The sequence below is a fragment of the Papio anubis genome, chromosome 6, assembly GCF_008728515.1.
Source record: "Papio anubis isolate 15944 chromosome 6, Panubis1.0, whole genome shotgun sequence".
Classification (NCBI taxonomy): Eukaryota; Metazoa; Chordata; class Mammalia; order Primates; family Cercopithecidae; genus Papio; species Papio anubis.
The window spans coordinates 114,723,864-114,749,701 of record NC_044981.1 but is presented as its reverse complement, the minus strand read 5'-3'; the positions used below and the strand labels follow the sequence as shown (position 1 = coordinate 114,749,701).

The 25,838-nt window shown below is 40.1% G+C and overlaps 1 protein-coding gene across 1 annotated transcript in view; it reads left to right on the top strand.

The window, feature by feature from the left end:
* SAMD5 (sterile alpha motif domain containing 5) overlaps nt 1-25,838 on the top strand; it is a 458,478-nt gene that overhangs the window by 431,104 nt on the left and 1,536 nt on the right. The gene's annotated exons all lie outside the window — the stretch shown is intronic.

Below are 25,838 nucleotides of genomic sequence, written 5' to 3'. Positions count from 1 at the left end.
ATCCTCAAGGATGCACATCCCAGGAAGGGGCAGCTGTCACCAGCAAAGCTGCTGGGCATATATCGGCCTAGACACCCCATTTTGCACAAGTCTTTCTTTTAGCTTACAGGATACCTGGAAGATGGTCAGGTTTGACCGAATCTTCTCTATTCAATGGTTAAGGAACTGGCTAGGTACCTAAAACAGAGATGCAGAAGAGGTATCTGTGGTCCTTGCCAGTGGGGTGAGTCAAAGGTTCAATGACTGCCTGCTTCTCTTCCCCATATACCTGTGTTATTTGGTTACTTCCTGCCTTATGGCAATTTTGGTATATATGGGGATGGTGTGGGGAAGTGGGACCTTGCAGATGGGGGGAAAAGAGTTTGCTCACTCAGCCTTAGGCTGAGAGGTGAATCTTAGGGCGCTCATTCTCACTAAAACTGATCATAACAAACACTAGTTTAGCAGGGGGAACACTGTAGCCTCTTTGGTTTATGCCTAAGCGAATCTACAGTGTAAGAGAATCTACAGTGTAACTGAACTACATTTTCAATTCATCAGTAATGAGTAGGCTTATAGGGTACACTGATGATAAAATTTTAATTTAATGTAATTTAACCAAGTTATAAAGAGTCTTCATGTTACTATTACTTGACATTTATGGCCTGTAAATGTATGTGCCGTGTGCTTTTCAGAACATAAACCTGACCTGAAAATTTTACATTTTAAATCTAAGTTGGCATATGAAGACAGTCAACTAAATCCTTTATTAACTTGAACTAGCTTATTTTTTTCTAGCGTTTACTATTCATAGGAAGTAGGAAAGTTCAATATACAAATAAACCAAACAAAACCAAAACAAATCCACAAAACTAAAATAATATATAAATAAACTAAAATAAAATAAAACCAAATTCATAAATTATATATATAGATAACCAAGCAAAACTAAAATAGATCTCGTGAGGATAGATGTTTTAATTTTGTTAAAAATAAATAAATAAATAAATAAATAAATAAATAAATAAATAAAAAAAATCAACTTCAGAAGCTAGAGCTGGAGTAAATACTTTCAACCCCATCTCCTATTTCTTTCAGATCTTTAATTCTTGATGATATGTAAAATTTAAAATTGTGACCTTGAGGCATTGTGATTGACTAACCACTAAGAGAGGCTAAGTTTAATGTCTTGTATTTACTCACGCATGGAACATTTCTAAACAAAAAATTTTTGAAATAAAACTTTACAATTAAATACCACTTGGCAGGGAATAAAGTTAGTATTATGGACTGAATGCTAATGTTCCTGCAAAATTCATATATTGAAATTCTAACCCCCAATGTGATGGTATTAGGAGATGGGGCCTTTGGTAGGTAATTAGGTCATGAGGGTGGAGCCCTTGTGAATAGGATTAGTGCCCTTATAAAAAGACATGAGAGAACTTGCTCGCTCTCTCTGTCTCTCTGTGTCTTCACCATGTGAGGATACACCAACAAGAAATCCAACTGCAAGTTAAAAAGAGGGTCCTTCCCAGGAACTGAGTCAGCCAGCACTTTGATCTTGGACTTCCAGCCTCCAGAACTGTGAGAAATACATTTCTGTTGTTCAAGCCACCAGTCTATAGCATTCTGTTACAGCAGCCCAAACTAAGTTGGCTTCTCCTAAATAAGTAATAAGTACTTGTTATAGGAACTATGGAAAATTAAGAATAGAATTTTTTTTTAAAGGGAGTTCTAGTATCCTGATTGTTGTCTAACCTATTAGTATTCCCTATGTTTTTGAAATTTTCTTCTGAAATTTTAATAGTTACATAATATTAAGGGACAGTCAACGTTTGAAAGATGTTCAAAGAATTTATATGTTTAACTATTCCTCCATAGGATTCTGACTGAGAATTCTTTTTTTTTTTTTTTTTACTTTTATTTAAGATTCATGGGTACACATGCAGGTTTGTTATATAGGTAAACTTGCCTTGTCGGGATTTGTTCTACAGATTATTTCATCACCTGAGTACTAAGCCTAGTACCCAATGGTTGTTTTTTTCTGCTCTCTTCCTCCTCCTACCCTCTACCCTCAAGCCCCAGTGTTTGTTGTTCCCTTCCTTGTGTCCACTAGAAACATCTCATCATTTAGCTCCCACTTATAAAGTAAGAAAATACAGCATTTGGGTTTTGTTCCTGCATTAGTTTGCTAAGGATAATGGTCTCCAGCCCATCCATGTTCCTGCAGAAAACATGATCTTGTTCTTTTTTATGGCTGCATAGTATTCCATGGTATATATGTACCACATTGTCTTCATCCAGTGTGTCATCGATAGGCATTTAGGTTGATTCCATGTCTTTGCTATTGTGAATAATGCTGCAGTCAACATTCATGTGCATGTATCTTTATAGTACAATTATTTACATGCCTCTGACTTTATACCCAGTAATGGGATTACTGGTTCAAATGGTAGCTCTGTTTTTAGCTCATTGAGGAATCATCACACTGCTTTCCACCATGGTTGAGCTAATTTACACTCTTATTGATGGTGTATAAGCATTCTCTTTTCTCTGCAACCTCACCAGCATCTGTGGTTTTTTTTTGTTTGTTTTGTTTTTTAATTTTTTGCTAATAGCCTTTCTGACTGGTATCTCCTTGTGGTTTTGATTTGCATTTTTCTAATGATCCATAATACTGAGTTTTTTCTCATATGCTTGTTGGGCACATGTATGTCTTCTTTGGAAAAGTATCTGTTCATGTCCTTGGCTCACTTTTTAATGTTTTTTTTTTTTTTTTCTTGTAAATGTTTAAGTTCCTCATAGATGCTGGATATTAGACTTTTGTCAGATGTATGGTTTGAAAATATTTTCTTCCATTCTTTGGATTGTCTATTTATTCTGTTGATAGTTTCTTTTGCTGTGCAGAAGCACTTAAGTTTAATTAGATCCCATTTGTCAATTTTTGCTTTTGTTGCAATTGCTTTTGGTGTCTTCTTCATGAAATCTTTGCCCATTCCTATGTCCAAGATAGTATTGCCTAGGTTGTCTTCCAGGTTTTTATAGTTTGGATTTTACATTTAAGTCTTTAATCCATCTTGAGTTGATTTTTTTATATGGTGTAAGGAAGGGGTCCAGTTTCAATCTGCTGCATATGGCTAGCCAGTTGTTTCAGCACCATTTATTCAATAGTGCTTTAGCCATTGCTTATTTTTGTCAGCTTTGTCGAAGATCAGATGGTCGTAGGTGATCTTATTTCTGGGCCCTCTATTCTGTTCGATTGTTCTATGTGTTTGTTTTTGTACCAATACCACGCTGTTTTGGTTACTGCATCCCTGTAGTATAGTTTGAAGTTGGGTAAAGTAATGCTTCAAGCTTTGTTCTTTTTGTTTAATATTGCCTTGATTATTCGGGCTTTTGTTGTTGTTGTTCCATATGAATTTTAAAATAGATTTTTCTAGTTCTGTGAAGAATGTCATTGGTAGTTTGATAGGAATAGCAACTGAATCTGTAAATTGCTTTGGGCAGTATTGCCATTTTAATGATATTAATTCTTCCTACCCATAGGCATGGAATGTTTTTCCATTTGTTTGTATCAACTCTGATTTCTTTGAGCAGCGTTTTGTAATTCTCATTGCAGCGATCTTTCACTTTCCTGGTTAGCTGTATTCCTAGATATTTTATTCTTTCTGAGGCAATTGTAAATGAGATTGTGTTCCTGATTTGGCTCTTGGCTTGGCTGTTGTTGGTGTATAGAAACGTTCATGATTTTTGCACAATGAGTTTGTATACTGAAACTCTGCTGAAACTGTTTATTAGCTGAAGGAACTTTAGAGCTGAGACTATGGGGTTTTCTAGATATTAAATCATATAGACATCTGCAAACAGGGATAGTTTGACTTCCTTTCTTCCTACTTGGATGCATTTCTTTCTCTTTCCTGATTGCTCTGGCTAGGATTTCCAATGTGATGTAGAATGGGAGTGATGAGAGAGGGTATTCTTGTCTTGTACGAGTTTGCAAGGGGAATGCTTACAGCTTTTCTTCATTCAGTATGATGTTGGTGGTAGGTCTGTCATAGATGACTCTTATTATTTTGAGGTATGTTCCTTCAATATCTAGTTTACTGAGAATTTTTAACATGAAGAAATGTTGGATTTTATCTAAAGCCTTTTCTGTATCTATTGACATAATTGTGTGGTTTTTATCTTTAGTTCTCTTTATGTGATGAATCACGTTTATTAATTTGTGCATGTTAAACCAAACTTGCATCCCAGGGATGAAACCTACTTGATCATGGTGGAGAAACTTTTTATGTGCTGCTGGATTCAATTTACAAGTATTTTGTTGAGGAGTATTGCATCAATGTTCATCAAGGATATTGGCCGGATGTTTTCTTTTTTTGGTTGTGTCTCCACCAGGTTTTGGTATGAGAATGATGCTGGCCGCATAGAATGAGTTGGGGAGGAGTCCCTAGTTTTGGGAAATAGTTTCAGTATTAATGGTACCAGCACTTCTTTGTACATCTGGTAGAATTCCACTGTGAATCCATCTGATCTTGGGCTTTTTTGGTTTTTGGTTGGTAGGCTAGTTATTACTGATTCAATTACAGAACTCATTATTGGTCTGTTCAGGGAATCAGTTTCTTCCTGGTTCAGTCTTGGGAGGGTGAATGTCTGCAGGGATTTATCCACCTTTTCTGAGTTTTCTAGTTTTTTCACATGCAGTTGTTTGCAGTAGTTTCTGATGATTATTTTTATTTCTGTGGCATCAGTGGTAACATCTTCTTTATCATTTCTATTCATATTTATTTGGATCTTCTCTCTTTTCTTCTTTATTAGTCTAGCTGGTGGCCTATCTTATTATTTTTTTGAACTACCAACTCCTGGATTCATTGATATGTTGAATGGTTTTTCATATCTCATTTTCCTTCAGTTCAGCTCTGATTTTGGTTATTTCTTGTTTTCTGCATTAGGGTTGGTTTCCTCTTGCTTCTCTAATTCTTTCAGTTGTGATGTTAGGTTGTTAATTTTAGATCTTTCTAACTTTTTGATGTGGGCATTTAGTGCTATGAATTTCCCTCTTAACATTGCCTTAGTAGTGTCCCAGAAATTCTGGTATGTTGTATCTTTGTTCTCATTGGCTTCAAATAACTACTTGATTTTTGCCTTAATTTCCTTATTTACCCAAAAGTCATTCAGGAGCATGTTGTTTAATTTCCATATAATTACGTGGTTTTGAGTGTTTTTTAGTCTTGACTTTTATAAAATTGTGTCATGGTCCAAGAGTACATTTGGGATGATTTTGGTTCTTTTGCATTTGCTGAGGATTGTTTTTCATGGTAGTGTTTAACTACAGCAGTCACTCAAATGCATTCAACACATGTGTCACAAAGAACCACACTGTCCCAGTTCCAAAATACTTATTTTGCCCAATAAGTAAGTTCAGCTGTCTTTGCTTTTTTAATGGATTTAAATATTCTCAAACCTAAACTAGTGTCAAAGTCAGGTAGTCGAGGTTTAAAATTAGAAGGTGCTATAGAGACATAGTTTAGCCAATCATTTTCCACTGAGTGGACACAGGGAAATAACATCACTTTTCTAAGACCACATAATGGTTGACCAAGACAGCAGGAAACCAAATCTCCTGATGCATTATTCTATTTACACCAGTGGGTCTCAACCCTATCACATCTAACACTCCTTTTTAATGTAAATATTTTCTAATTTTATCTTGCCCATCTTGAAATGTAATTCATAAATGATATAACTAATATACATATATTTTTAAAATACAACCTAAAACTTACCAAAATTAAGAAATAAAAGAAAAAATTATAATACAATAATATGCATCGCAATCTGTAATGCTCAGACATTGCATCGCTGTTGGGCATAATTACGTCAGATGGTCACACTTGTATGTAGACTGACTATAGAAGTGACATCTACAAATGCAGACTGATGTAGTTGGGTTATGTTGGCAACTTATATTCTGCTACTGGATTATCACTGTTGATGGGATTTTCTGAACTGGCGAACAAATCTTGGTAAAACATTGGGGGAAAAAAGTATAACTCTCCTTTGATATACATAGTACTTGAATTCCTAGAAAATTTAGTGTAGCTGAAAAATCAACCAGAAATGATTTATGTTTGAAATAGTTTGATTCTGGGTTAAGGTAATTACAAACCAGTTTTCACCTACATAAATGTCCAGTAGAGCATTTAAAATGTATGTGAGGAAAAATCCTTTATTGTATGGCACTCTCCTACACACTGTAGATTGTGCAGCATCCCTGGCATCTACCCACTAAATGTCATAGACCTTTTGCTGCTTAGAAGTTTCTCCTATCAGATACCCTAGATTACCCCCTCTTAAGTTCAGCCATCCACAAAACTCTAGTGCATGGACACAAGGCAGCCAAGTACTTTGCTATGCCTAGTAAAACGACCTTTGCTCCAGTTCCCAATAAGTTCCTCATTTCCATCTGATACCTCCTCAGTGTGGCCTTTCTTATCTGTATTTCTATCAGCATTTTGGTTACAACCACTTAACTAGTCTCTGGGAAGTTCCAAACTTTCCTTCATCTTTCTGTCTCCTTCTGAGTCTTGAAACTCTTCCAACCTTTGCCTGTTACCCGGTTCCAAAGCCACTTCCACATTTTCAAGTGTGTTTATAGCCACTCCTCATACCAATTTTCAGTCAGTCTCTCCAGAGAGACAGAACCAATAGGAAACATATTGGTTTCCTGACACACATGTTTCTATAATATATAAATAAAGGGAATTTGTTAGGGAGAATTGGCTCAGAGGATTAAAAGTTCCACAATAGTCCATTTATAAGCTGGAGAATGACAGAAGCATGGCTTTTAGAGAAGTTTGTCGTATGGCTCCTAGGGAAGGCAGTAGCATGGCTTGGTCCAGTTCTGAAAGCCTCAAAACTAGAGAAGCTGACAATGCAGGCCAGAGACCTGACAGCCCCTGAAAAGCCACTGGTGCAAGTCCCAGAGTCCAAAGGCCAAAGACCCTGGAGTCTGATATGCAAAAGCAGGAAGAGGAAAGGGTGTACTGCTACAAAAGAGAGAAAGAGAATGTGAGCAACAAAAGAAAAGAAAGCTGAATGTCCTCCTTCTTCCACCTGCTTTGTTCTAGCTGTGCCTACAGCTGATTGGATGGTCCTCACCATGCTGGGGGCAGGTCTTCCTCTCTCAGTCCACTGACTCACACATCAGTGTCCTTCCACCCTCACAGACACACCCAGAAACAATTCCAGCCCTCTAGGCATCCTCAATCCAGTCAAGTTGACAGCTAATTATTAACCATCACAGGAGGTATCAGTTTTCTTAAAGAATCTCTGAACTAAGGTCATATTGCCTCTCATTGCTACAAGAATGACAGAAGAACATTCTAAATAGAGACTTTTGGAGAAAAGTTGTGACTTTCCCAGTGCAAAAGAGTTTTCTTTGTGAGATAAAGTATAATAATCGTAAATCATCTATTTTTTCCTACCCTTTAAAAATATGATGTGTGGGGGTGAAAATGATGCAGAGGATGTAAATCTGGGTTGGTTATGATAAAAATAGGATGTGATAATTATCTTATTTGTCAAATAAAATAATATCCCCTCCTTATTCAGCTCTAAACTTCAAACATATTTCAGCACATATATCTTGCATTTATATTAAAATGCCCTCATTTTTGAAAATTGTTTACTAGAAGTATAATCTCTGTCTTCTCTTTTGCAGAACCTAAGTCCAGTAGGACTCAGGTCCAAACTCAGGCTTTGCCTGACAATCCTGTCCCTAAGGTTACCTCCTGTATCATATGGGTTTCAAGATGGACATTCTAGAAATTAATAATTGGGCTGTTTAAGTCACATTGACATATACATTTCTCTCTTTGATGCCATGTATTTCTGAACAAGAAGTGGCAAAAATCAATAAATTCATACTTAACTTACAGAATGTCATAAAAATTTTTGTTGTGCTGCAGAGCAAGGAAACGTGCTGCCAGTCTGTTCTTTCTGATAAGAACATTCTTCTTTGAATTGCAATTTTACTATGTGTTTATCTGTATTATACAAAAGCCTATGGCAATCAGAGGAGGATGTTTGCATCTTTGGTTCCATAGAAATTTGCATATCAAAAATATGCAATGCTGTAGTGATATATTGCATAGAAATATACAGTTCAATAAGCATAGTATTTTTCTTGGCACTTTTGAATGAAATACTTCAAGCAGTACTTTGCCTGAGTTCTAAATGTTTTTCACAGAAATCCTCCACATCTATCTTTCATTTCTATTTTAAATAAAGAGGTAGAGAAATGTCATGATGTCATATTTTCTTGTATAATAACATTAAATTAATCCCTTTCTTCTGGAATGCTAAGCACTTTTCTGTTTCCTCGTTTTATCGTTATATATAGCATATTTGTGGAACCAGATAAGACAAGCATTATTCCTATTTTGTGAGTAAACAAACTGAAGTACAAAGGCATTAAATAGACAAGAGCAAAGACCGGCAACAAAATACGTCAAGGTAGAGGGGACTTTTCAGAGAGCTGGTTTCTAGGGTATCCTGAGAGGGAAAGCCAGGGGATTCCAGCTGATCACTTTGAACCTGACTCACAAATAAGCTCAAGTATGGCTTGGAGGACCCAGGAGTGTCAGCTGACTTAAATGTACTCAGATACCCCACAAACTGGTGTGCAGGTATGTCATTAACCGTCTTCAAAGGGTATTGTACTTTTCCTAGCAAACACTGTGAATGATAATACTTTAACTCAGGCAAATACTAAAATTATTGTCTTCCCAACCTTCCCCTCTCTTCTTGAACTGAAAATCGAGCTGTATCAGGTCTTAAAGAATTGTATGTGTGTGTGTGTGTGTGTGTGTGTGTGTGTGTGTGTATGTGTGTGTTGGGGTAGAGGAATGAAAATAAGGTGTTGCTCAATCTTAGGGGAAATGAGGCACACCACACCTGCACCAGCTGAACTTACAAATGGCTGAGTAGCCACAGAGAGTATTTTCCCTTTACTTTGGTGTTCATGGTAAACACTCAGGCAGAGTCTGCTGACTGATGGAAAGAGAATAGGTTTGCTATTGAATATTATCTGAATAACCGTTCGGTGACTGATGTGCTTTTCTTGAACTTCGGTAAATTGATTTCTGTAGCAAAATCATGATGATTATGCAAAAACAGTATTTTAAACTACACATTAAAGGGGCATAAGATTCATCAATTTTTGCAAATTCGATGAGGAAAATGACAAGCAAGACCTAAACCAGCTTGATAATAGCCTTTCTGTTTAACTGAGGATCTTTGACCAAGAACAGAACCACTGGACAGCTTGCACATTTTCTTCCTCCTTTCCAATAGTGTGGATAAAATTCCATCACAAAACAGAATATTGAGAAGCATCAATGATCATCAGAGATAGGAGATTTGATAAGCTATGGTCATGGTCCAACACATAAGAACAATGAGTAAAGACTCTGAGCATAAAGTCATGCAATCAGATTAGACACAAAAGTAGTGACCTGCCAGACATGGCTCATGGTATCTGCATGGGGAACAAAGTTAGGTTCTTGGGAATCCAAGTTAGGTTCTTGGGAATCCATTGAGAAAGTGACAGTGTAGGAAGAAGATATGAGATAGTGGGACTATGGAAGAGAGACACCCAATTAAAGAATTTCACAGGAATTTCAGCATAGGGTACTGCTAATCCCCTCTTCTAAATGTTTTCTGACAAACGTGTAAAGCTTGTATTAGGATGGAAATTGGAGCAGGCTAGGGAATAGGGAGCTGGAATTCTACTCTTTCTTTGCTATGTAACCTCAGGCAAAGTATCTTCATTCCTACCCAGCGTGGTGTCTTCATTTGTAAAAGGACTGAATTAGACTGAGGTGTTGTTTTAGAGGTTCCTTTCGATTCCAAACAATCTAAAATTCTATGACATCTCAAAATAACCTAGAGTAATGCAAATGCCACTTTTTAATATCTAGCATTAAAAACAACAAAAATAGCAAGGGCTGCTTACAGGCATCTGTATTACCATGAGCACAAATTGGACACATTCATTACAACCAAAGCAGAGAAAATGCGTTGGGTCTATTTCACAAAAATCATATCCTGAGGAAGAGAAATGTGTCAAAAGGTACCAGATTATGTGCCAAAATAGGAAATATTGTTCGAGTTGCAGGTGACCTTTCATAGTGAGATCATTCACTTGCTGGTTATGCTGTCACGTAACTTAATACTGCCCTTTAAAGTTCATTGACATGGGTGTGCCCCCGGGGCACGTCCTAATATAAGCCTCTAATTTACTTCCCCCCCACATAAAATACACCCTATAATGAGGCATGGTTCCCCCACGCACTCCTAGTCTGGTGGGAAACATTTTATCCTTGTATTATAAGCATTTTACATTTAAAGATATTGATGGGGGAGGACGAAAGGTAAGATACTTCATTGCAAACCTTTGTTACCTTCACTGATTAGGGAAGAAGTCATTCTATAATAGGAGAATATTTCCAGAGAGCTAGAAGTGTTTAACTGTTTATATGACATAACATTACAACTTTGAAAAAAAATAGAATCTTTATGTACAGTGCCAAATGTGGTATAACTGGTAACTGTATGCTTCTGGCAACAGAAAGCACTCGGCAACATTTGACTGTATGTTGTCAATTTCATTTATTTTACTTGGTTTCAAGGTCTCTTTTGAGAGTCACCATAAGCAAAAAATCATCATTCTGTAGGAGACCCCTGACCGAGTTGGGTGTGTGTGTCAGGAGAGACACAATGAGAAGGTGAAACGAAAATGCATGAAATGGAAGAAATTTGTTACTCACAAGTCCCAGAGAGGTAAGGGGTAATGACAGGTGGGGGGCGGGGGGGGTGCAGGGGAGGACTGATGGGAAGTCCAGAGGCAGCAGGGAGCATAACCAGTGGGTGGCAAAGTGAGAGAGGATTGAGAGAGAGAGGGAGCAAAACAGAACTTATGGACCTGTGGGACTCTGCCTATGCTAAGGTCTATGGGCATTATCCCTTAGGCTCTTATGGGGATTGTGGATTAGCTAGTTTAAAGAAAATGTGCATGAAGGGGGAACATATTTACATGATTCTGGTGTTGACCATTAGGTTTTATTGTGGTCAGTAGCTGTGGGATATTCAGCTTTTGAGTCAGTGAGGAACAAGTGGGCCAAATTGCAAACACCCATACAAGGGGGGACGTTTAAACTTCCCTCCTTGTGAGCCAAAGGTCATAGAGCTCATTCAGGTTTCAGACAACTTGTGTAGGCCTAAACATGGATGCCAAGGCAGCAGCTACATTAAACAAATTTATGACATTGCTCCTTACTATTGCAAGTTTGTAATGTGCAATGTGATTTAGCAAACATATAGCAAGTGTTTCCAGTGTGACTGGCCTGTGGAAAGGTTGGAATAGATAGACTCCAACCTTGCTCTGTGTAGGTTTGTGTTGTCATCCAGGTATTGGCAGTTGAGCTTGGCTCAATGCTACTACATCCTAGGTATGCATGTCTTCTTCCTGCCTCTCAAGATCACTCAAACAGCAGTACTGGTGGGCACATCTCCATAGTGATATCACATGACCTTGAAGGAAGATGAAGCTTAAAGGGGTTAAGAGACTTCAGCCCACCCCAGAGAACTCTGCCTTTTTGCTTGTTGTCCTGAGAGATTGTGTGCCCCTTCATCACAGTCTAGTCCACCTTTTGAGCCCACTACTTGCAAATAGCCACCATTCCATTCCTCTCCCTCCTCCCTGCAGTTCCTCTGCAGGTCTTTTATATTTCCTGGGCTTTTCATCTCCTACAGAAGAAGGTTGTCCTTGAATAGATATTATGACCTCATCATCCATATGATTAATTTAATAGATATTTCTTCATTGCTGTCTACATGCCAGGGATTTTTCTGGGTATTGGTGTAACAGCAATTAACAAAGCAAACAAAACTCTTCACCTACGTGGAATTCATGTGTGGATCTAGAGAACACAGACAATAAACAAATAATCACTCTATGTAGTCTGTCCTATGATGATAATGCTATAGTTCCAAGTAAAACAGAAACAGAGATAGAGTGTGCTGAGTTAGGGGAGGGGGTAGATTGCAATTTTGAACATTTACCGTTTGATAAACCCGCTATGACAGGCCTCAGTTTGAACTGAATGTATTTGCTCTGATAAGTGTTCAGGGATTGTGTCTTGGTCTCAAAGGAAGTTTTGTGCTGGGATTCTTTGTACCAGAGATTGGGGATTCATAAATCCAAAATGTTGCTGAAGTAGAAAGAGCCCTGCCCCGCTCTGGGAAATGGCTTTAGTCAAGGCCCATCCAATGCCCTTGGGTGAGCACCAACCTTTTCAACTTGAGCTGGGGATCAAGGGTCTGTTTCTGCATCATAGGTGGGTCTGTGATGAGACCCACCTTAGACCCATCAAGGATAAATTGATGAGAGAGTCTAAGGATCTGAATACTTCATAGGACCTCAGCAGGCATAGGAAGGTCTTGGATGATTTTCAGACAGCAATATGCTGGGTGGTGCTGAAAATCAGTCTCCTGGTGGTTAGGGGAGTCAAACGCAGACTTTAGTGTGCAGGCACCCTGAGCCTCTCCTCTACTGGTGTTGCAAGGAAACCTTGTTCCATCCTCTATAAATATTTTTTCAGCGACTATAAAGTAACTCAGCTATGCTTAGACCTCCACTTCAAGCTTTTCTGGTCCAACATAGTCTTGAAAAGGCCAAGTCATAGTGGGTTCTGGTTCCCTGATAAAATAGGCCAGCTCTCTGTGACTGGAAACACTCATTAGGGTGTGGGGTGTCCACAGCCGGCCTAGCAGCAGACTGGGAAAAAAGAGGACAGACAGAACCAGGTGCCCAGTTAGGCCTAGCTAAAGCCAAGCTGCTAGATTTGAGCTCCTGAAGGGCCCCGGGTAGGAGTCCTGGACCATAGAGAGAGGGGAGCAGAGGTGGTCAGGTCATTATGAAGACATAAAAGATGTCCTTAGTAAATACTTCTTAAAAGATGAAGGAAAGAGCTTTCTTCAAGAAAGTGGTGGTAGGAAAAGAAATGAAAAGTAGAACTGAAAACCAACAGAAACAGAGATGACAAATAACATCTGAGTGTATTTGTTTCCTAAGGCTAATTTCTTAGGGTAAATTCCGACAAACTTGACGGCTCAAACCAAAATAAATTTATCCTCTCACAGTTTAGGATGGCAGAAGTCCAAAATCCTTCTGGAAGGTCTGAGGGAAAATCCATTTCATGCCTCTATCCTAGCTTCTGGTGTCTCCAGCTTTCCTTGGCTTATAGACACATCCCCCTAATCTCAACCTGCATCTTCACATGGTTTCCTCCTGTATTTCTGTGTCTGTGTGTCTGAAAGCTCTTTTTTCTTTCTCTTATATGGACAGCAGTCATTGGAGTTTAGGCCCACCCTAAATCCAGGATGATGTCATCCCAAGATCCTTAACTATATCTGTAAAATCTACATTACCAAATAAGGTCACATTCACAAGTACCAGTGGTTAAGACTTGGACATGTCTTTTTGGGAGACACTATTCAAGTCACTATGTTGAGGTTAGTATCTAACAAGACATTTGCCAATTATGTGTAATAAGAATATGTGCCAAAGAGAGGCTCTTCTCATTTTTATTCTCCATCCATGAGAGGAAATAACCTGAGATCCACTTCTCTGCAAAAGTCAGATTTTAGGACATAAGCCATATACACCCACATGCTGAGCTCTTGGGTCTACACTGCTTCATTCTTTTATAAAATAAACATAATACATATGCCAAATTATCCCTTTAATAGATGTGATGCTACATCACTACCCAAATTATACGCTAGTCCTTATGGATAACTGTTTTAAAGATGACTAATGGGCAACTTTACCTCTGACACTGTAGCTATTACAAGTAATACGAAACAAAAGTAGAGAAGGAATAACATAAGCCAACATATTTCATAGTTAAGGTGATGTCCTACAGAATATAATTCACACTTAATATCATACGATTTGGCCTCTTAGTACTATGTCTATTAAAGCAGAATTTTTAAGTATTTCAATATCATGGTAAGTTTTTTTAAGGAAAAAAAGTGCATATAAAACCAGTCTCCTTTTGCGAAACTGTATTTTAAAAGCGAGAAACCAAAAAGATGTGGTTCTAGAATGAACTGCGATGTCAACTGCATGAGCTTGACAAGGTCTCCCTAGATCTGTGTCACTTACTATGCTGTATAAGCCAGGGAAAAGCAAACTGCTAAGTTATCTACTGGGTTCTATGCCAGAGTTACACCCTGTGCAATTATGTCTCACAGTTGACCACATTATTAATTCTGGGGCTAAACTCAAGTTTTCCCACAAAGTTGAGGAATTTAGAAGGAGTGGAGAGGGACAGCCAATAAGTTTATAAGGTTTAAATTTAGAAATCCCTTGGTAGCCTTAGCCAGCTTTCTTTCCTATATTGCCGCACAAACTTGCTAACCAGCAGTCCTTGTAAAATCAGGCACCAGGAAGTCAGCCCTACTGATGCTGGGAGAGTTCAAGAGAGAGTAAAGACACAGTCACCAGTAGTTTCTCAATACAGATGGAGAAGAGAAAACTTTCCTAGAGGTATGATAGACAGCATTTCAATGGCCCTTAGGATGTTGTACTCTTCTCAGCCCATTAATCTCCTTGGTCTGACCATTACCCTTGTATTAGTAGGTCATTCTTGCATTGCCATAAATAAATACCTGAGACTGGGTATATTATAAGAAAAGGAGTTTAATTGGCTCATGGTGGTTCTGCAGATTGTATAGGAAGCATAGCACTAGCATCTGCTTCTGGGGAGGCCTCAGGAAGCTTACAATCATGGCAGAAGGTGAAGGGGGAGCAGGCACATTACATAGTGAGAGCAGGAGTGGCGAGGGGCAGTGGTGGGGGAGGGGGAGGGATCATACTTTTAAATGACCAGATCTTATGAAAACTCACTATCATGAGGACAGCACCAAGGAGATAGTGCTAAACCATTCATGAGAAATTCACCCCTGTGATCCAATTGCCTCCCATCAGATCCTACCTCCAATACTGGGGATTACAATTCAACATGAGATTTGGATGGGGACAAATATCCAAACTACATCAACTATCATAAGGTTAAAATTAAGAGAATAAGATGATTTTCTAACCGAATCACAAGCAAAGAGAAGAAAGTGCCAATGGCCTCCAAGGTAGAAAGGCAATTCATTGCCCTCTGATTTATCCCTTCATCTTCCATCTAGCATTGCCAGCTTTCATGCCAAAATAAGTTTGCAGGAAATTTTTCATTGAGGAAAATACATTTCTGGGGCCTTAGGAAAGTACCTTTATGTGACATGTCATCAATCTTGGTATTCAGGTCTTCAGAGCAGATGACATGGGCATGAACAGGGACTGTGTAAGTGTAAGTGTGTGTGTGGCGGGGAGGACGAGGGCAGAAAGAAAGATATATGGTATTAACAAAAATTGGATCCTGCTTGCCACGGACCTGAATAATGCCTGGAAGATAGAAATACTAGTCATACAATCCTGGAAATCAACAGCTAATCCTCAACAACCTCACCACCAACCCACCTTTGTCTCTGCCATTTACCTTATTAGACTAAGAATAGTAAAGAGTTATTGAAGGCTATAATAGTTAAAACCTTTTAAAAAGTCTCTAGGTTCTTTTTGTTTTGAAATTTAATTGGCCAGATTCCAGAAGAGGAATCTTGTTCTTGTTGACTAAGAGATATAGTCCAGGAATCATCCAAAGCTAAGGAAATTTGGATCCTCTAGCAAGGCATGCTTACGTCATCTGTAGCAGCACAAGCCTAACCATTCCTTAAAGTAGGGCTCTCTGCAGGTTTCCTAGGCTAGGCTTATTGAAGTTGGTTGACCAGTAAGTCACTAACTTAGATACGTACTCTCTTTAGAATCCTCCTAGGCTGAGGATGGCCTCGCAGTCCAGCTTCATCTGTCAGGAAAAGGTTTACAGAGATGTTATTTCCTTAGACTTGGGAGCAAGAGTTGTTGATTGCTGTTTTGCAACAATGAGGCAGGACTCGCTAGGAAAAAGAATTACACTTCAGGGGAATGGTTCAGACTGCAGACAACATAGCCTTTGGAATTTCCCCTGGGAAAGTATCAAGGGATATTCTTAATAACCAGAGGGTTAAAACTATCCTCAGTGCAAGATTGCAAGTGTCAGATACCTATATAAGAATTTTAATTCACACCATAGATTTAAGAAAGTTTGATAATGTCATATATCTTTTTTTTTAAGTTCAAATTGCCTAAGACTTATCTCAGGTGCTTGGTTTAAAAATCAAGATTTAAAAATCACATATGTATATACAAACATACACAGCTTTTCTAGAGTCTAGTACTTGAAGCTCTTTAAGACACTTTAACAATTGGGAATGTTTCAGTGAGAAAATTCATGGTTGATTAAATTGAGTCATTTACGAATAATAGTAGACCTTCCAATGAAGTAAAACTTCTTTGTAATTCAAAAGGTGATTGAGTCTTCAATGAACCTATGCCTTGTGTTCAACTTCTAGGAGATACTGGCTTAAAGTAGGAGATTAATCTCTGTCAGAGAGTATGTAATGGGGAGAAGTGAATCGGTTATATTCATCACTAATCTATGCTAAGCAGAGCTTCAGTTTCTCAGTTCCCTAGCCAGCTGTTTTGATGACAATGGAGGGAAACATTTTTTTTTGTTTAATACTTTCATTAAAAGATCAAAGAACTTTTATTACTGACAACAGTACTAAAAGTGTGTTAATCAAAGGAAAAAGATAATACTCCTCATTTATTCAACTGATATTTAGTGAGTACCTCTTTTGTGCTACTAATCTATCAGATAAGGGATGCTCAATGGAAATTATGGTACAAACTCTACAGTCATGGAGTTTATAGACTAGTAGGAGAGATGGACTAATAGACAATTGTCATGTGATGTGATAAACTGACATGCTATCTTCCCTGGGCTGAGAACAGCCCACTACCCACAGGGGTAGGCCTTGACAGCCATTTTAAGATATAGGACTGTTTCCAAGCTGTAGTGATTATTCCAAGGATGGCACTATATTCCAACTGGTGAGGCAGAATCTCTTTCTTTTAGGATTAGAATTGAGAAATAAAGTGCTAGCATATCAGAGTGGGTTGCTTGAACTGGGTGAATAGCAGATGGGGCCAGTGGAAGAGGATGGTTGACATGGTATGTACTGTTCTTACTCTCAGCCTTTGGAAACCAAATACATGGATTTTTTTCTTCACACCAACCAGTTCTCCAACTCTCTGGACTCCAGCTGATTGTTTTATAATTCAGTTCTCACATGAACCCCACAAGTTAAGGGCTCAGTTCCACAAGACTGCCCTCACTGTGGCTGCCAATCACTAGGATCAAGTAACTAAGGCACCCACACTCTGTCCGACTTGGTTGCAAAGTCTGGGGTTCCCACAGCCCCCTCCTAAGATTTGATCACTTGCTAGAATGACTCACAGATCTCAGGTAGATGCTTTACTTACCATTGCCAGTTTATCATAAAGGATACAACCCGGAAGCAGCCAATTGGAAGAGATGCCCAGGGCACATGGCAAAGGCCAAGATGCTTCCCTGGGCTCTCTGAGCCCCTACCCATCACCTCCATGTGTTCACCGGCCCTGAAACTCTCTGAACCCATTGTTGAGGGATTTTGTGGAGGTTTTGTTATGTAGGCATGATTGATTACATCACTGGCCACTGGTGATTGACTCAGTCTCTAGCCCCCTCCCCTCCCTGGAGGTTGAGGGTGGGTGTGGAAGGGAAGGTTGGGTAAAACTTCCAACCCTTTAATCATGCCTTGGCCTTTCTGGCAGCCAGCACCCATCCTCATTTTATGTAGGGACCAACCAAGAATTAGTTGCCTCCTTAAAACAAAAGATATTCCTATCACCCAAGAAATTCCAAGGGATTAGGAAGCTGTATGCCAGAAACCTAGGGACAACGACGAAATATGTACTTATCACACCTGCCATGGAGATGCCTAACAGTGCAATCTGGCCTTCACAGAGAGAAGGCTTGTAAGAGATGTAGAAGAGAAATAGTAGCAAGAGACTGCAGGACTCAACACAGCTAAAGAAAGAGACCAAGCAATCGGTAGTTCCATTTTCCAATGGCTTCCCAGATGACAAAGTGGTTCCCACCTTTCTAGAGGCACAGTTGTTCAATTTTGCCTCAGGTTCTATGAGATACCCCAGCATTTTTAAAAAACTTTTTTTTTTTTTTTTTTTTGAGACGGAGTCTTGCTCTGTTGCCCAGACTGGAGTGCAGTGGCGGGATCTCGGCTCACTGCAAGCTCCGCCTCCCGGGTTCACACCATTCTCCTGCCTCAGCCTCCTGAGTAGCTGAGACTACAGGCTTCTGCCACTGCACCCAGCCAATTTTTTGTATTTTTAGTAAAGACGGGGTTTCACTGTGTTAGCCAGGATGGTCTCGATCTCCTGACCTCGTGATCTGCCTGTCTCGGCCTCCCAAAGTGCTGGGATTACAGGCATGAGCCACTGCGCCCTGCCTAAGAAAACATTTTTTTAGCCTTGCCTTGCTTAAAATGGAATTCTGTTATTACCAAAAGTATCTAGACCAAGACATATTCTTGTAGGGGTAAGAATATGATGTTATGGGATCACTTAGGAGGAAACTAGCTCAGTCTTGTAGCAACACGGAAGGATTTCCTAGCGAAGTACTATCGGAGCTGTGTTCTAGAGAATAGAAATCAGCCAGCAGGTGTCTTAGGCAAAGGGAACAGCACCTGCAAAGCCCAGAGGTTAGATAGTATGGCCCATTTTGGGAGCTACAAAAGATTCTCTGTGGGTCAAGTATATAGCTAGGAGCAGCATATATGTTTGTGGGAGGAGAATGTCAGTGTCAAGAGATGACTCTACCAGGTCATTGGGAGAATTCGTTTTTTTTCTTTTTCTTTTTTGCAACAGCAGGGATTATGGCAGCTTGCTTCTTCAAAGCCAGCAGCTGAGAGGGAAAGAGAGACAGAGTCAGCAGGATGGGATTTTATATAACATAATGTAATCAAGGGGGTGGCATCACCTTTTCCATATTCTATTAGTTAGAAGCAAATCACACACATGGGGAGACCATTCTAAAAGGGCATGAGCACCAGGAGTTGAAGCAACCTTAAAGTGTGTTCATCACAGCACCCTGCTATATGCTTTTACTTAGTCCACTTGTGAATGAAAAGGTGGGCTGCATTACAGCTTCTCTGGCATAATCCACTATTCTATTATGAAGGAACTTTAATCTTGGGAAAATTCTACCATCTGAAAAGTCTATTAGGAAATATTTCTGCAGTGTCAGCAAATATCATGTATTCTGCTTTACCACAAAAACTGTATCGGCCAAACATCTTGTGATCAAAGGCAACATTATGATTCAAAAGTGTATGCCAGGCCAGGCCCAGTAGCTCACACCTGTAATCCCAGTACTTTGAGAGTCCAAGGCAGGTGGATCACTTGAGGTCAGGAATTCAAGACCAGCCTGGCCGATATGGTGAAACCCTATCTCTACTAAAAATACAAAAGTTAGCTGGGCATGGTGGTGCATGCCTGTAGTCCAAGTTACTTGGGAGGCTGAGGCAGGAGAATCACTTGAACTGGGGAGGTGGAGGTTGCAGTGAGCCGAGATCGTGCCATTGCACGTCAGCCTATGCAACAGAGTGAGACTCCATCTCCAAAAGAAAAAAGGTGTATGGTTAATTCAATTATGCCATAACATGTGTTCAGGGTTCATGAAAACAGATGCTCAGTCAACTTCAACATCTTTCTTGAATGTTTACTGATTGAAACATCTTCAAGACTTTTTTCTCCAAGTTACTATTATGTATAGGATTATCCTCTTCTTTATACTGTATCTGTATTGTTTATTTTCAATACACAATATTGGAGGCAATACCTGTCTGTGTTTAGCGTGTTCTCTATGATGCAGCACACCATCAGGGAGTGTAGGTCTCTAATGCATGCCATCTGGTGATTCAGGGCCACGTGTGTGAATAAACAGTGACTCTGTTGATTACCTACTTGGTATGTGCATTTAATTAAGTGCGCAAATTCCTACAGGCATGTGGTTAAAAGGGCCTTGGCAGATTTCCCCTCTGGAGGGCTTGGCTGTGTGGAGCTGGAACCCTCCCTGGCACTGGAATTCCAAACGCGCCTGCATTTGTAACAATAAAGAGTGGTTGAACATCATGGAGGCTTTCATCTTACATTTCAGTCTATAGCCAAAGCACCATAATAACTCACACTGAAATAGAATATGGTTTTTTAGGGGTACTGTATCTGTTTACTTCATGCAAAATTAACATTTATAAACAAAAAAATGTGAATACCACAACGTAATAGTATCAAAACAACCTGCGTGTGAGGTTTGATCCTTTCAGTAATTGTTCTTCAGATATATTGCTTTGTATTGCAGAGCAACCCAATGAGAATGGTGTTTTAAAACAGAAACCTACATAAACAAAATACACTTTTATTTTTCTAAAATATAGTGACAAAATCATAGTACTTGGGAAGTTAATTTAGAATATTTCAAACTAAAATTGTGTGTGTGTGTGTGTGTGTGTGAAGTTGGTTTTTTTTGTTTGTTTGTTTGTTTGTTTTGAGATAGAGTCTTGCTCTGTTGCCCAGGCTTGAGTGCAGTGACACAATCTCAGCTCACTGCAACCTCCCCCTCTCTGATTCAAGCGATTCTCCTGCCTCAGCTTCCTGAGTAGCTGGGATTATAGGCACCCACCACCACGCCTGGCTAATTTTTGTATTTTTAGTAGAAACGGGGTTTCACCATGTTGATCAGGGCTTGTCTCAAACTCCTGACCTCGTGATCCACCCACCTCGGCCTCCCAAAGTGCCGGGATTACAGGCGTGAGCTGCTGCGCCTGGTCGTGTGAAGTTTTTAAAATGGGCACATTTACTAATAGATGGTATTGAATTCCATTTGAGGCAGTGCAGTGGGAAGGGCACAGAAATGAGAACCAGGAAGAAATCACCTCCAGATCTGGCATTCCAAGCTTTCAGATTTGGGGAGAATTAGCGTTTCCTGGGTCTCAGTTTAGCTCTAACAATTGGACTCCCTGAAAAGATGCAAAATAAAAGCAAATATAAGTAAGATGCGATCAAATGTCCTGTTCAACTTGAACTTTAGACATTAGAACATCTGTGTGTCTAAATGCTTTGCTTAACTTCTCAGTAACCTTTTCACAGTCAGCAAAGAGTAGAGAAGGGCATTGTGAGAGCAGGGAAGCCCTTCAAGCTGTGAACTACTGAAGAGGTCAGAGCGGTGGCGGTGGGAGCACCGTGTCTACTACAATATGCAGATACTCATCTGTTCATTGTTGGCCAAGAGGCTCCTGTGGAAAAGCTGCAGCTCCAGCTGTAGACCCCTGAGAGGCTTGCCACGAGAATCCCCAATTAGACAGAGGAATGAAGAGATGGTGAATTTCTCTTTCTTTCTGTTTACAATCTAAATACTGTAACTGGGAATAGCACAACTGAAAACATCGAAAACATGTATATAATGCTTATATTCTTCTCAATGCTTCTTCTTTTTTTTTTTTCTGAGATGGAGTTTTGCTCTGTCACCCAGGCTCAAGTGCAGTGGCACAATCTTGGCTCACTGCAGCCGCCACCTCCCAGGTTCAAGTGATTCTCCCGCCTCAGCCTCCCAAGTAGCTGGGATTACAGGTGCACGCCACCATGCCTGGCTAATTTTTTTTTAATTTTATTTTTAGTATTGATGGAGTTTCACTATATTGGCCAGGCTGGTCTTGAACTCCTGACCTCAGGTGATCCACCCGCCTCGGCCTCCCAAAGTGTTAGGATTACAGGCGTGAGCCACCACTCCTGGCCCATTCTATTGCTTCATCTTGCTTGAGAGTATGAATCCCAGAACAGATGCCCCTGTTTTATAGACAGATCAGGAGTTGAGAAAAACTGTATGTGCACAAACATCATTTTATCTATGTTTTTAGATGTCATCTTTGAATGCCAAATATTGTTCCTTGGAAAGTTGGTTGGTTTTTTTCCCCTTTAACTACTGTATCTTATTACAAGGAAAATAGAAAATACAGTGTTGGCCGGGCGTGGTGGCTCACGCCTGTAATCCCAGCACTTTGGGAGGCCGAGGCGGGCGGATCACAAGGTCAGGAGATCGAGACCACAGTGAAACCCCGTCTCTACTAAAAATACAAAAAATTAGCCGGGCGCGGTGGTGGGCGCCTGTAGTCCCAGCTACTCAGGAGGCTGAGGCAGGAGAATGGCGTGAACCCGGGAAGCGGAGCTTGCAGTGAGCCGAGATCGCGCCACTGCACTCCAGCCTGGGCGACAGCGCGAGACTCCGTCTCAAAAAAAAAAAAAAAAAAAAAAAAAAAAAAGAAAATACAGTGTCTGCCTTTGCTGCTCTATGCTTCAACCTTGCACAACTCATTTCTTCTCCCGTGAAACTAGACTCCCACTTCAATCTGCTTCTTGAAAGTCCCCCTAATCTCCAAAACCCATGCATCCTTCCATCCTCCTCCTTCTGGTTTGCTCTGCATATTTCATTCTGAGGGCTCCTCCTCCTAGCGAACCTCCTCCCTAGGCTCCCAGCAAGCTGCAGCCCCACCTGGCTAGTCCCCTGCCTCCATCACTCACCTCTGCAAACTTCAATAGTTTGGGGTCCTCCTTCTGCTCCTCTCCCTAACTCCTCTCCTCAAAAGTATCATGTTCATAAGGGTCTCTCCTGTTCTCTGCTATATTCTTACCCTTCGTAATCTCAACCAGCCTTTTTTCAGAGGACTCAGAAATCTCACTCCTGCCCTCTCACCTGCACCCCAACCAAACCTCCTTTCCAGTCCCCTGAATCTACAGATGGTGCCTAAAATTCTGCATATGTAAAAACTGAACTCATCTCAATGCACATTATCCTCCTGACCCCTTTCCCTGGTTCTCTCATTGCTGGGAGGCTGTGCGAATGTGCTGACTGCTGATGGACCAAGGGCACCAGGGATGCCCTTTGGGATCATCACCCAAGCCCAGCTCCACGTAGGGATACCAAGGAAGCTACTTCTGGAGAAGGTAAAGGACTCCCCAGTGGCTTTGCCAGATCTTCCATAGACTGTGATTAAGGCAGCTTCTGTCCAATTTTCCCTCCCTGTCTCTCACTCCATCTCTCTTGGCTACACCCATTCACACACACATCTCCCCTAAGAAAACCCTTGCATGTTTAATCCTGTCTTAGCATCTGTATTAGTCCTTTTTCATGCTGCTGATACATACCTGAGACTGGGCAATTTGCAAAAGAAAGAAGTTTAATGGACTTACAGATCCACATGGCTGGGGAGGCCTTACAATCGTGGCGAAGGCAAGGAGGAGCAAGTCACCTCTTACGTGGATGGCAGCAGGCAAAGAGAGAGAGCTTGTGCAGGGAAACTCCTGTTTTTAAAACGATCAGATCTCATGAGACTTACTCACTATTATGAGAACAGCATGGGAAAGACTCACCCCCGTGATTCAGTTACCTCCCACTGGTTTCCTCCCCTAACACATGGGAATTCAAGATGAGATTTGGGTGGGGACACAGCCAAACCATATCGGCATCTGATTCTCAGAGGACTCAGATGATTGCAAATTCCCATCCTGAAAAACTATTGACTATCCTAGCAAAGATTCTTAGAGATAACTCCTCCTTTCCTGTCCACAAATCTCTATTCATTTCCTAGGGCTGCTGTAACAAAGTACCACCAAATGGCTGTCTTCAACAACAGAAATTTTTTGTCTCACAGTTCTGCAGGCTGGAAGTCCACGATTAAGGTGTCAGCAGGGTTGACTCCTTCCAAGCACTCTGAGGGAGAATGTGTTCATGCCTCTTACTGGCTTCTGGTGACAGCCAGCAGGTCTTGGCATTCCTTGGTTTGTTGATCCATTGTTCCAGCCTCTGCCTCTGTCTTCACATAGATTTCTCCCTGCATGTGTCTTATACATCCTAAGACTTTTTCAACAACTGAGATATAGTCCCCATTGTTGCCTGCCAATTCTATCTAAACTTCATAGTGGTCCATTGGAAGCCTTTAGAGATTGAGTTCCAATCTCTCTTATTGTCCAAATGTCCCACAGCTCTGAATCTCTAGTCCTGCCTGCCTATTCTCCATTTCTAGAATGTTCCCTGAACTTTCCCACCTTATCCCCCAACTATTTCATCCTCCTGATCCCACTTCTCTCCCTGTGGCTCTATCCATCAGACCCCAATCCATCTTCCCCACATGCCAAGTGCTGCCTTGCTCAAGATACCCACAGCCAGAACTGACCTTTATCTTCTTGGGATTTCTATGGTACTATCATTTTACCACATGCTGCCTTATATTTTGTTATTTGTGTATGCTTTACCTCCAAATTGTACACTTCTTAAAGAACAGAACTATATTTTCAGATTTTTAACCCCCAAACATTATTTATCCATGTATAAATACATGTCAGATGCTCATTTAAAATTTTGGCCAAGTAATAGAAAATAAAATACTGGTTTTTAAGGATGGTGAATTCATTGGAGGTGATGTCAGGGATATAGTAGAAAATCCTTCGGAAAAGTAGAGAAACATCCTAGAGGGTGATGAATAAAAGTGACGCTATTGGAGAGGGATTTATATGAGGCGGATGTTGTGGATGTGAAGGGAGGTGGTGACTGAACAATGGTGGTGGAGTAAACAGCAGGAGGAACGTTAGCCCCACCTTCCTCCTGGCTGTGTGTTGGAGGAAGTGAGCAAATATGTGCCAGTCTATCATGTCGCCTCATATAAATGTGACTGTGTTTCTAGAGTTCCTACCTTGTGCCAGGCACTAGGATTATGAAAAAAAGAGAGCAAGACATGGTCACAACTGTTGTTGTAGCTTGTGTATGTGAAGAAATGCATTTTGGTCTCTTAATGACCAGCTCGTTACTGGGAGGTGAGAACAGGAAGACGTCAGCCCAGCATTCAAGGACTACTAAACCATGGCCCTAGGCTGCTTTTCAGCTTTTCTTTCCACAACTTTCTTATAAGAGACTCCTAAATTAAACTTGGCTACCAACTGGACTGTGTGTAGATTATTTAGCAGATCTCACTTTGCCTATACTCATATCATATACAACCTGATATGTCACAGCCTTCTCTCCCCAAGCCCTTGAGTATGTTCTAACTTTTCTCCATGAATCCTCTCTGGCCACCCTAACACCAGTCAGCACAATTTAGTTTGTACTTCTCTTTTGACCACTGTATCCCTCTACCATCTTGATGTGTGGGTAGGCATCCTTTTTCTTCTAGACTGTGAGCTACTTAGGGACATGAATGTTGTTTTTGTAAGTATCTGATTTTCGTCCAAAGCCTGAGATAATCTTTTATACACAGTAGGCATTCAGTACACATCTCTGGAATAAATTAATGAATGGAGCATCTAAGAACTTTTTCATGGAGCAGTAGAGGTGACTTTTGCCTGGAAACCCTTTCCTCATTTTGTTTCCTAGTCACTTCCAGCTGTGTTTCATGTTCTATATCTTTTTGGATTCCTTCTTGATCTTCACAAGACTTAAGTAAAAGAATAGACTAGTTTGCATTTTTAATTTAAGAATATTGCCATTAGAAGTAACTATTTATGTACTGGAGACTGTAACTGCAATGAATTTTAAATACAATTTAATTTCTAGTGCACAGTTTCTGTGCTATTTTTTCTTCTGTGTTTTATGATCTGTAGCTGAGGTAACAGAGCCACAGTTATATTTTATAACCAATTAGCAACTGAAATTAGAAAGTTTTACTTTATAATTAATTAGTGACTAAAATTAGAAAGT